Here is a 12154-nt window from a genome sequence, read left to right as displayed (position 1 = left end):
TGGTCATATGACTCAGGTATGGTAGCCGGCGATCGGTTCCGCTGTTTAGCTCGGCATTTAGTGTAGCAGTAGTAGGCCGTGACGGTGGACTCTGTTTAGCTCATTTGGTCGGTGACTCAGCGTGGTAGCAGAGAGACCCCGTTATCGTGTATTAGGAGATGAGAGCATTGAGCTCCCCGTTTATGATTTGGGGTCAAGGAGTACTCCGACAAGATCCCGTCCACTCGGTCACTCGTGAGGCGGTGGCAGTGCGGTTGTCGCCTACCCACCGGTCTCGCCTTTTGTGTGAGAGGAGCGTCGGGGTGACCAGGGGCATCGTTAAGATCATGCATCGATGTATTTATATTCTTATGATTGTGTTTTTGCGTTTGGTTCTGCGTTTGGTTGGATCGTACTTTGACTGCATCTGATTATTGACACTTCGGTTTGTGACCCTTTTATGCGGATAGAGTTCTGTGATCTGACTTCCTCGGTTACCTTTCGGTTTGCGTATTCCTATATGATTAGGAAGCTGTATTCCATGTTTGTTGCTGTTAGATATATCTTACTACTCATGTCCATTGGTATTCGCTGAGTTGTTGAACTCACCCCCGTTGATACTATCTTTTTCAGGTAGCAGGTTGTTTATGGAGTCGCTTGGAGTATCCTGACTGCCGGTCCCCACATCACATTAGAAGACTAGTCTTCGCATTTTGTTTATGTTTATCGTGGTGTATGGTATGTGTATAGTTGACTTTGTGTTCCGATTTTGTTTCCCGGAGTATTGTGATGTTGTGTGGTGTAAGCCTAGCCGGCTAGCAGTCATGTATTTGGATTTCTATCGTTTTTCTGCTGTGTTTTATATTTTGTTCCAGCCGAGTGGGCTGATGATATATATATAAATGCGTGGTTGTGTGTATATTCCAGCCGCCTGTGGCTGATGTATATTGTGTATGTAGAAAGTTTCAGATTGTCCGCCGTACAGGGGAGGTGCTGTCGAAATTTCTTCGGACAGGGACTCCTCCGGGGCGTGACAGCAGTAGACCGATAAACCATAATAGTCGACCGATCATATCTGAGCCAACTTCCCATCCAAGTTCATTTGTTGATCAGATCAATATCGCGCTTGATCAATCAGATCTATTTTTGGTCGCACGATCAATAGTTCCGATCGACCGATCTATCTTTGATCTTATCTTCCGCTAGGCAGCATACTCCTATTCAGTCGACCGGTAATCCCTTTCGTTCGACTGAAAAATAGATTTCTGTAATATTAGTATAACAAATACACAATATAATGCATGCTCTAACTTTTGACAGTAAATTCTATCTAATCTCAACTTTGAAACTCATGTTGATTTCTTAGTCAGATCATTGCTTGGCTATAGGATTACGCTCGTCCCATAGTTGAAACACTCCTTGCAGTCTTCTATTCAAAAGACCTCTCTTGAACTTACCTTGCTTACTTGGCTAATCATTCGGTGCCGTTGAACCGTTTGGACTTGCTCTGCTTAGTGTCCCATCGACCCACCATGGCTTTCTTCTACTTGATATTTGGTTTTGCTGACCCACCAAGTCTGTCCTGCCAGATGTTTGGTTTATCAACCCATTTGGTCTTCTTTTGCTTAGTGTCTAGTCCACTTGATCCACTAACAGATTCCTGCCTAGTGTTTGATCTTCGTAACCTATTAGGGCTTTTTTTATTAAGTATGACCTGGAAAATTTTAAGAACTGACTCAATCTTAGAAGTACTCAAGTTAACAGAATAGTTGACCGTCCTTGAATCAACCAAAGTGTCCAATTGAACAAAGCCAAAATGAAGGTTTCTGTTTGTATGTTAGTCGACTGGGCATTAACAAATTGTATATTCTACCAATGATTTGTGTCAATCAGCTCAGCCTAAAAAAATGAACAAAATGTTTTTGTTCAAGTCTATCGAGGCCAATAGTCAATTGGTAAGTCATATTAGTTAATTATTCAAATCCCAAACCTCGAACCACGAAAAGAATAAAGTTTTTATTCAAGGTATTTCAATTGAGTAACGTTGTGGCAATCGACTTAACTAAAGCATAAAACTATTCAAACAAAATGTTTCTCTTCGATCTAATTTTGGGAATAGTCAACTAATTAGTTGACTCCAATAAAATTAGTCAAAGTAGTCAACTAAGAGCAATGATCTAAAAGCTATCGACTATTGTGCAAGTAATCGATTGATAATGGTTAGTAGTTGATTGGTCCATGACTGCAACACAAAAGAAGACTAAATTAAGTTGAGTGATGGTATGTCAGTCGATTGATGTCAACCTTAAGAACTGTAACAAAGCTCGATGTTGCGAGAGACTGCATATATATATAGGGGTTTAGAAGCACGAGAAGACTATTGAATCCTCATATTCTTGCTTACAAGTTCTTCTTATACTAAGCTTTCATTGTTCTTCATTTTCCTCTCTTCATGTACTCAAAATTCTCATACTTGTAAGAAGAGAATGTAAAAGCTTGCAAGAAGTTTCTCCACCTCTGACAGAATTCAAAGAAAGAGAAAAGTGAGAAGTGGTTCGAGAGTTATCCATTTTAAGGATCATAGTCATGGAGTAGGGCTCCTTGGGAGGATAACCAAACCAAGTAAATGAATTGTCTCTTCTCATGTGTTTGTTTTTGTTTTGTATATTGGCTGTTTGTTTTTCTACTACACTAAAATCTTGTAGCAAGAAAGCAAACGAGTCTCTTCAACCATCCTCTAGCCTCTTAACGGTCCTAATAGGATGAACAAGCAACCACCACACTTGAGTTAAGGTTTTCCTTCAATCTCCTTTCAGATGCTCGATAGTGAAACACAATGAGTGAGAGGAGTTCAAATAGTTCAGTTATACAATAGAAGGGGTGACTATCAAATTTTGGCTTTGATGCACGAGGATCATGAAGTTGCACTTTTTACACTACATGCTGGTCCAAGTTAATCCACTCAGTCCAAATATCATTTGATCTTAGATTGTTGAGCAGAATGAAACTGATTGGACAAATAAATAGAGGGGCTGGGTTTACAGGGGGTTGCTTGGAGATCAGGGGCAGTATTTGAGACTTTTGAAAATGAGGACCCTGGCCAAGCGTTTTTTGTAAAGCCAAAGGCTTCTTTACTTTTTCCCTACTTTTTCTCCTCCCAGATAAAATTCAACAAATTTCTAAATACCTTCTACTAAACACACACACATAAAAATAAAAAAATAAATAAAAATAACAAATCTAGAGCTGATTGAAATAAAAACAGTACCGTGTAGCATGTAATTGAGTAATAATAAAAAACAAAGATTTTCCAGTTGCAAATCCCATGACTTCACAAAAATTCTTTGCAAGGAAATCTATGAACTAGTCAAAGGTAAACAAGATATGACTAAAACAAATGCAAAAGAAAAATGGGAAAGAGGGAAGAGAAATCAAAGGAACGGATTACATCAAAACATCTGCGGAAGTAGATCATATATGGCAAAGGGAACTAAATTACCACAACAACAACAACAACCAAGCTTATCCCACTAGGTGGGGTTGCTAAAGGGAACTAAATTACGAAAAGAGAAAAAAATAACAAAATATTGAATCAGGAGAAGTCACGATGGGGAAAGATTCAGCTGCAGATCCAAGGTGAATCAATATCTCGGTGGTCATAATAAGGAATATTTTTGCCGCGATCTTCTCATATATCTGATACCGTGAACAAAAAAACTTAAGGACAGGTATTGCAAGGACTAAAGAGATCACTCGTCAAATCCCTAAATTGAACATTTTTCATCTGTTTAGCGAAACAATTTGAACAGATTATTCGACTACGGAAGAATATTAGGTAAACGAGCTTACTGCTTGATTGATTCTCGAGGTGAAGGAGCTAACGGTGGAAGAAGATGGAAGCCGTTGATGGAGGAGGATGGGAAACTGCGAGGCGGCAACCAAACTAACGGTGGAAGAAGATGGAAGCCGTTGATGGAGGAGGACGGGAAAGTGCGAGCCGGCGAGAGAAGTCAACCAAACTACAGACACTTCAATTCTTTATGTGTTTTTATTTTTTTATTATTTTTTTATATTATATATAATTTAAAGTTTAAGATTTTAGAATTTAAAATTTATATATATATATATATAAAAGAAAATAAAGAAATATAAAATAAAATTAATAAAAACTTAGTTTTTGTTTTGTGAAGGGCCTTAATATAAAAAAACATTCACGATCTTAAAAGTCAAGGAGTTGCTGAAGGAAGATGGAAAAGTTCGAGGCTATAGAGAAAATCAATCAAACTAAAGTAGATATTTGGGCAAAACTCAAGAGAAAATGATTGAAAGGATCTCTTTTTTTTTTAAAAAAAAATATCTAACTAGATATTTTATCTTAAGAATATCCTTTACTTACGGTATTGTAGTAGCTAAAATTATCCGTTGGATCGAAAGTATTAGAGAAAAGTGAATAGTACTAGTGGTTTTTTCACTTTTTCGCATAAAACTATCGAAAGAGAAAATACAACGGAAACAAAGAAGAAGGGAAAGAAAATCCAAGTCAACACGTGTTGGATTTATTTGGTTCGGAACTTATGACAACTCCTACTCCAACACCCGCTGTAAGATACAATAATTAAATAATAAGTGTTATTCGAGAAATACCCTTATAGAATTTTTTTTAAAAAAAATCAGGATTTAAATGAAATTCGTATGACATATTTTAAGAGATAGATCTATTAGGTTTAAAGAAAGGCTATTTGGAATGCACATTTAGTTAGAAGTTGATTAATTTAATTGAACTTAAAGTTGGAATTAATTAACCTAAGTATTAATGTAAATTCCTAGGTTTCTTCCTTTCATTTTTCTCCCTATTCTCTCGATCCCTTTTTTCGCCGTCAACGTCAGCCACACAACTCTACCCGATGCCACCGTCGGATAGTGTCGGCGTTGTTTGATCCAGCCACCGACCTTTGTGAGAATGGCTATGGTCATTTTAGGGAACCATTGTCGATCTCACATTCATCGTCGATCCCGTTTTCTTCCTCCCGAACCCTAGGCATCTCTGATCTTCCGATGTCCCCTTCATCGCATGAGGCCAACTCAACGACGTAGCAGGCGGTTGCCGTCGGGGAAGTAGAAGTCGCCCCCTCTTCGTGTGAGGCTAGCTCGGCAACGCCATAGGCCGCTACCAATATGAGAGCCGACGCTAATGCCCCTCTTTCGTCGCCTACTCCAATCCGCAAGCAAAGGGCCATCACCACTAGCCCATCTCCGGCCACGAGCGAGAGCCCTCTACGTGCGTTGTTGTTTCCTTGGTCTGTGCCGAGTCACTCATCCACCACCGCCTCTCATTTGCTCTGGACACAAGCAAGACACCAACGATTTTCTTTTTCCCCTACTATTGTCAGATGAGGATATACCATCTGAAAGAACCCTCGTCGACTTCTCTCTTCATCTGTGATAGACTGTTGAACATTGTGAGCCACTGTCATTAGTCGTGAGCCGCCATCGACTGCCATCAGACTAGGTAAGAATTAGGGTTAAATTCTTAGATGAGGATATAAGTGAGTTGAAATGGGGTTAATTAATTGAATTGATGATTTCAATCAATTAGTGTTTCCCTAATCGATTAAGGATTTGGCTTAGCTATTTGGTCCATGGTAGAACTTAGCTATGATCTATATTCTGTGATATAGGTTTCTGATATGAGATGAGCACTTTGACGTGAAGATAGTTTAAGTAACGATCTACCTTGAAGGGGGGTATTTCTTGACTTGTTTATTTAGATCTTTGGTCTTAGTGCATAAGTTTAATACTTTATTACTTGTCCTTATATTTTGATCTATTTGATATCTATGCAGTCTTATTTGTTATTCAAGATTGGATTGGTTATATATATACATGATATTACCATACCATAGTCTAGTTATAGGCTATTATAGTATGGTTATATATTTAGGTGCATGCCTACAAGTTATCAATATCATATGTAGTATAATTGTATACTTGTGTGAGGACATATATGTTAGTGAGATTATATCTACCTATACTTGATGGAATCACTCCCTAACAGAGGGGTAGCATAGCCCACTAGGCTATTCTCTTCGGATCAACATCTAGAACTACTTGATCCTGATCCTGTTATTTATTATATGTATGATGATACCATGAAGTTCAAGGAGATATTATGACTAGAGGTTAGGATCCCCTAGGATTGAGATTATTACTATTGTACTCGCTGTTGTGGTACTTAGACACATGTTATTAGACTTGTTACTTAATGAATGTCTATGCATTTAAACTGGTCATTAAATCAAATAGTGATCTTGAGCTATCGCATGTAGAACGTAGTGAATAGCTGAATATCCTACTTGACCCCTTCCTAGTTGTTTGGGCTAGAGACTATATACTAGTGAGACCATACCATAGGGTAACTAGCAAACTTACTCTTGGAGGTGACTGTCACTGCTTATGTATCATTTTGACTGGTACACGTATACATCCTGTCTGCTCATGAGATCATTTGTGGTAGAGTGTTCTCCTCCAGACAGTGACTACTTACATACCCTGTCTGCCCATAGGACCATCCATAGTAGAGCTTTCTCCCGCAGATAGTGATTGTTTACATACCCTGACTACCCACGAGATCATCCCTGGAAGAGCGTTTTCCGCAGTCAGTGGCTGAGGAGCTAGATAGCTATCTCATTCTGTCCACCCACGAGACCATCTGTGGTAGAGCGTTCTCCCATAGATTGTGACTATTTATATACCTTGACCGCTCAGGAGACCCATTTATAGTAGCATGTTGTGGCGTGTAGCCAGTGTTTTTTATATGCTTGATATATGTTAGTTGCGTGTTTGTTTGTGTAAGATTTGCATGTACTCCTAATTTATCGGTCTTACCTGGTTGAGCAGGTCAGTAGATGGTTAGGTAGTTGTTTATACTTCATTAGTGGTTGCTTATATTGACTCTCTTACTATTGTAGTAAGTGTTTCACTAGAGACTGCATTCTTTGGTTTTCTTACATATATCATGCACTATCTTTTTATATCCACTGAGTATTTTGTACTCACTACCCCTTGCTTCCCTTTATTTCCAGGTTAGCAGGTGGAGGATGTGTGTGTCGCTCAGAGGCCCTAGCTTTCAATCCCATATCACAATCGAGATCATGGTTTTCCCGCTGTGTCTTATTGTTTGTATTTATACTTTGTTGTATTCTTGGATTTTAGACTTGTGGTGTCCTATTATTCGGACTTGTACCTATTGTGTAAGTTGTACTGGTACGCAGTCATTTGTGTTTTATATATTATGAGGGCATTGTCTAAATCCTTTTTTTTAAAAAAAAAATTTGGTGGTTATGTTTTTATCTTCTGCTGTATATTTCTTCCTGATCTGTGGACTTATTGTTGGTTGCTTCTCGGAATATCGTACCAGTTCCCTTTACAAAAATTTTGTACAAGTCCTGAACCTTTTCTAACAACCTATTGTGTTATTTAGAAATTAAATTCGGAATCACAAACAGAACTTAACATTATTGATTCCAAATTTAACTTATCTGTTCTTAGAGGTTTAGACTTGGATCGCAAACGATACTTAACATTATTAATCCAAATCCACCCAGGTCCCAGGTCAAACATGACGAGACACTTGGCCTTCTTGGGTATGGGATCATCCACCACTGTCTCGACAAAGCCTTTCAAAGAAATTCAATATTTAATTTCCTTATAGTAACCCTATGTTTAACTAAAAAGAACAATCGAATTACAAGATCAAAAAAAAAAACCAAAAAAACACAAATTTGAATCACAAATCCGAAACCTAGAATTAGTAGCCTCTTTTGTTTAGTATTTCAAGATCTGAACAAAAGGATGAACTAGTTTTGATGCGGAAACTTATAACTAGTTATACCTTTAGTAGCTTATAGACCTTGCGATCTTCTGCTGTATTCCTCTTCTTATCTCGGACGTCGTGTGGGTGACAATCTACCGAGATGAGAATCCACCCAAGGCTCCTTCTCCTTGCAAGTTTTGGCCACCAAGAATCTCCTAGAGATGAAGGTCTTCGGCCTCCAACCAAGCTCCAAGGGATGCAAAGAAGCAAAGCATCCTTTCTCTACTTCTTCTCCAAGCAAAATCCGGGCACCAAGAGTTTCCTAGAGAGTTGATGTCGCCGGCTAAAGAAGAAGAAAATGAGGAGAGGATGAGGGCCGACCACACCAAGGAAGAGAGGAGAGGAAATAATAGATGATATGTTGTTGTGAGGTGAGGCACCTCTACCCTCTCTTTTATATTCCTTGGTCTTGGTAAATAAGGAAAGTTTTATAAATAAAACTTCCTTATATTCCTTGCCAATGTTTAAGAAGGAAAATTTAATTAAAATTTTCTTATTAAACCTCTAATGGTCGGCCACCTCATTGCCCTCCAAATAAGAAAAGTTTTAAATATAAATTAAAACTTCCTAATTTGTTTCCGAAAATTTTTAAAATAAAAATTTATCTTTAAAAAATTCTCTTCATGGTTGGTTATAAAAGAAAACTTTTATAAATTAAAATATCTCATTTAAAACATGTGGATGATTACAAAAGGGAAAGTTTTCTCAAAATTAAAATCTTCCTTTTCAATCTACAAATAAGGAAAGATATCAAATCTTTCTTTTAATCTTTTGTAGAAAGCTATAAAAGGAAAGATTTATAATTTTTAAAACTCTCTTTTAAAATCATGAGGATGGTTACAAAAAAGGAAAGTTTTATCAAAAATTAAAATCTTCCTTTTAACTACAAATAAGGAAAGATATCAAACCTTTCTCTTAATTTTGTGTAGAGACTATAAAAGGAAAGATTTAATTTTTAAACTCTCTTTTAAATCATGACTTCCACATAAGGAAAGATTTTAAAAAATGAAAATCCTTTTTATTTTATTGTGGCCGGCCACCAACTTGGGCTCCAAGTTAGGGCCGACCACCTACTTGCTCCATCAAGGCTTGATCTTGGTCGGCCCTTGCTTAGGCTCCAAGCTTGGCTTGGCCGACCACCTTAGGATGGGTAAGAAGGTGGGAATGGGTGAGTATAACACTTTATAAATAAGAGGCTACAACAAGGACCGAGAGGAGGAATTGGTTTTGGTCTCCCGATGAACTTGAGCTTCCGTTGTTCGCCCCGAACACCCAACTCGAGTTCATCAATAATAGCTCATACCACTAAAGAGTTATTATTGAACTACCGCACCAATCTCATATTACTATATGAGCTCCTTCTTATCATGAGTGTGTTAATCTCCCTATGTTTAAGATATCGAATGCCCACTAATTAAATGAGTTACTGACAACTCACTTAATTAATATCTAGCTCCAAGAGTAGTACCACTCAACCTTATTGTCATGTAGGACTAAGTCCACCAGGGTTTACATGACAATCCTTATGAGCTCCTCTTGGGGACATCATTAACCTAGATTCCTAGGACACAGTTTCCTTCTATAATCAACAACACACACTATAAATAATATCATTTCCCAATTTATCGGGCTTTTTGATTTATCAAGCTAAATCTCACCCTTTGATAAGTGAAAGAAATAAATACTAGATATATGCGCTTGTTATTATATCAGGATTAAGAGCACATACTTCCATAATAACAAAGGTCTTGTCCTTTTATTCAGTCAGTATAAAAGGAACTTACCTTAAATGGTCCAGCTCAATATACTCTAAGTGTACTAGTGTAATTTTATAATCAAGATAAACTAATACCAAATTACACTACGATTATTCCAATGGTTTGTTCCTATCCATCTTAGTCGTGAGCAACTGTTTATAATTTATAAAAAACTGATAACATGATCTTCTGTGTGTGCCACCACATACCATGTTATCTACAATATAAATTAATTGAACAACTACACAGCATATAAATATAGACATTTGACCAATATGATTCTTTATTTCTAAATAAATATTTATACAAAAGCTAGGCTGATCCGGCAGTAAGAATGGGGGACCCACTTCCTGAAGGGTCTCAGCTTGAGAACCGATGAAGGGCTGACTAAGCGGTTAATGGCCGAGCCGATCAGCCGGGTAGGTCCGAGCGGAGTTAGAGCTAACCCATCCATGGGTTTGGGTTTCCGACGCCAAGGCAGGAGGATCGAAGGGCCGACCGGGAGCCCGAACGGCAGGGGCCAAAGAGCCGAGCGGGCAACCCGCCCGGACAAAATAAGGGCGAGGGGCATATGCGCTCGGCTCGGGATATGGGATATCGGTAGAAGCATGTCTGATGATTAGGCCGTACACAAGATCGCACGATGGAGGATCTTGCCGTCACATCATGGAAAGGTTGATACAGTAGCAGTATGGCCTCATGGACGCCTTTTCTGACGGATCCATATCTGGGCATGGCCCTTCTGACAGGCCCATGCCTGGGCATGGTCAAATGCAGGTGGTTGCTTTGATTGGCGCGCCCAGGCTTCTTCGAGGGGTCTATATAAGGCCTCCATTTCTTCACCGGAGGTATGCACGTCTTCATCTTGAGGCCACCTTTTTGTCATTCCTCGCCTGACTTGAGCGTCGGAGGACCGTCGCCGGGACACCCCTCCCGGCTCGGTTTTGTTGCAGGTTCGCCGGAGCACTCGAGGATCCAGCAGAGAGCGCCACGTGCCTAGCGTCCGCTGACTCTTGATTCGGACAGGATCAAATTGGCGCCGTCTGGAGATAACCCAAAAATATACAACACCCCCTTGAGAAGCAACTGGTCTATCTTGTATCGTTGACCGGACAACCAGTTCGCTGCATGGAGATATGCCGGGTTGCTTCTGAATTTGCCGAGCTCCGGCTGAGTCGGCACGGCGGTTTGCCATTTGGTTCGAAAGGCTGGCCGCTCAGGAAGTCGGATGTAGAAGAAAAATTCTTTCCAATGCTTGTTGGAGGTCGGCATATTGTCAAAAAACTTAAATCCTATTCTACTTTGGAAAATAAAAGTCCCCAACTCGGATTGTTTGGGGTAGAAGAAGAAGTGGAATATTTTAGGGTCAAGAGGGATACTGTGCAGCTTGAAGAGGACGACCATCCCGCTCAGTAGCCTAAAGGAATTCGGCACAAGTTGGCCGAGCGGGATGCGAAAGTAGTTACAAACCTCTAAAATAAAGGGATGGGTAGGAAATCTAAGGCCACCCTGGAATTGGTCTAAAAAGAAACAGATTGTGCCGATCGGCGGATCATGTGGTCGGTCAGTCGGGTCGGCTATAATTATTTCATAGTTGTTGGGAATCCCATACGTCCGAACAAGGCGCCGAGCACCCTCCTCATCAAACCGGCTCTCCATGGTCATATACCAGGGACCGTGAACGTTGGTGGCGGGTTCAGAGGAACTTGCCATCTCGGAGGGGCAAGAGGATAGCAAGAAATCGAAAGAAGGGGAGCGAAAGAGGCGAAATGGGCAGGGAAAACCTAGTAAGTGAAGGAAGAAGACTCACTGAGAAGGAAACGGGCGGAAAAGATCACCGGGGAAAAGGTAGCAGCCGGAAACTGGGACTGGATCGTCGAAGGCTACAGCGGCAGAGGAGGTAGACGGAGGAAGCACGAGCAAGCATGCGGCGAAGGGAGAAGACGAAGGCTTTATACTGCCGAGGTTGGTCGGCCTCCGCCGTCGGATGCAGGTCACGAAAGACGAGGCCATCATCCGACCGTCTATTTCAAAGCAATCGCGTCCCATCGTACTAAGCATCGCCGCCACGTGAGAAGAGCCACGTGGCGCCTTGCCACTAGGCGCAATTAATGCGCGTCATACCGCGCATGCTGCGACTTAATGGGAAGGATTTGTGCGATTTTCGAGAAGATTTAGGCAAGCAAACATCCACGTTGAACAACAAGGCATCCGAAACGAAGAGCCGAGCGGCTGAATCCGGCATAAGGGCCGAACGGCTAAAAGGAAGATTATGGAAGCGACGACCGCCCGCTCGGACACATATAGTCCAGTCAGTCGGACTCACTGCCTCCTTCGACTAGACTTGAAGGGAAGACAATTGATCCGGCAGTAAGAATGGGGGACCCACTTCCTGAAGGGTCTCAGCTTGAGAACCGATGAAGGGCTGACTAAGCGGTTAATGGCCGAGCCGATCAGCCGGGTAGGTCCGAGCGGAGTTAGAGCTAACCCATCCATGGGTTTGGGTTTCCGACGCCAAGGCAGGAGGATCGAAGGGCCGACCGGG

General features: G+C 40.6%; 1 protein-coding gene across 1 annotated transcript in view; it reads right to left on the bottom strand.

The window, feature by feature from the left end:
• Nucleotides 1-4015, bottom strand: part of LOC122025739 — a 50495-nt gene extending 46480 nt beyond the window's left edge. The window contains exon 1 of the mRNA XM_042584608.1: nucleotides 3829-4015. The gene's annotated coding sequence lies outside the window, so the exon portion shown is untranslated. The remainder of the gene's footprint in view (nucleotides 1-3828) is intronic.
• Between the last annotated feature and the right edge of the window lie 8139 nt (nucleotides 4016-12154).

This window comes from Zingiber officinale, chromosome 1A, assembly GCF_018446385.1.
Source record: "Zingiber officinale cultivar Zhangliang chromosome 1A, Zo_v1.1, whole genome shotgun sequence".
Classification (NCBI taxonomy): Eukaryota; Viridiplantae; Streptophyta; class Magnoliopsida; order Zingiberales; family Zingiberaceae; genus Zingiber; species Zingiber officinale.
This window is presented reverse-complemented; position numbering and strand designations above follow the sequence as displayed.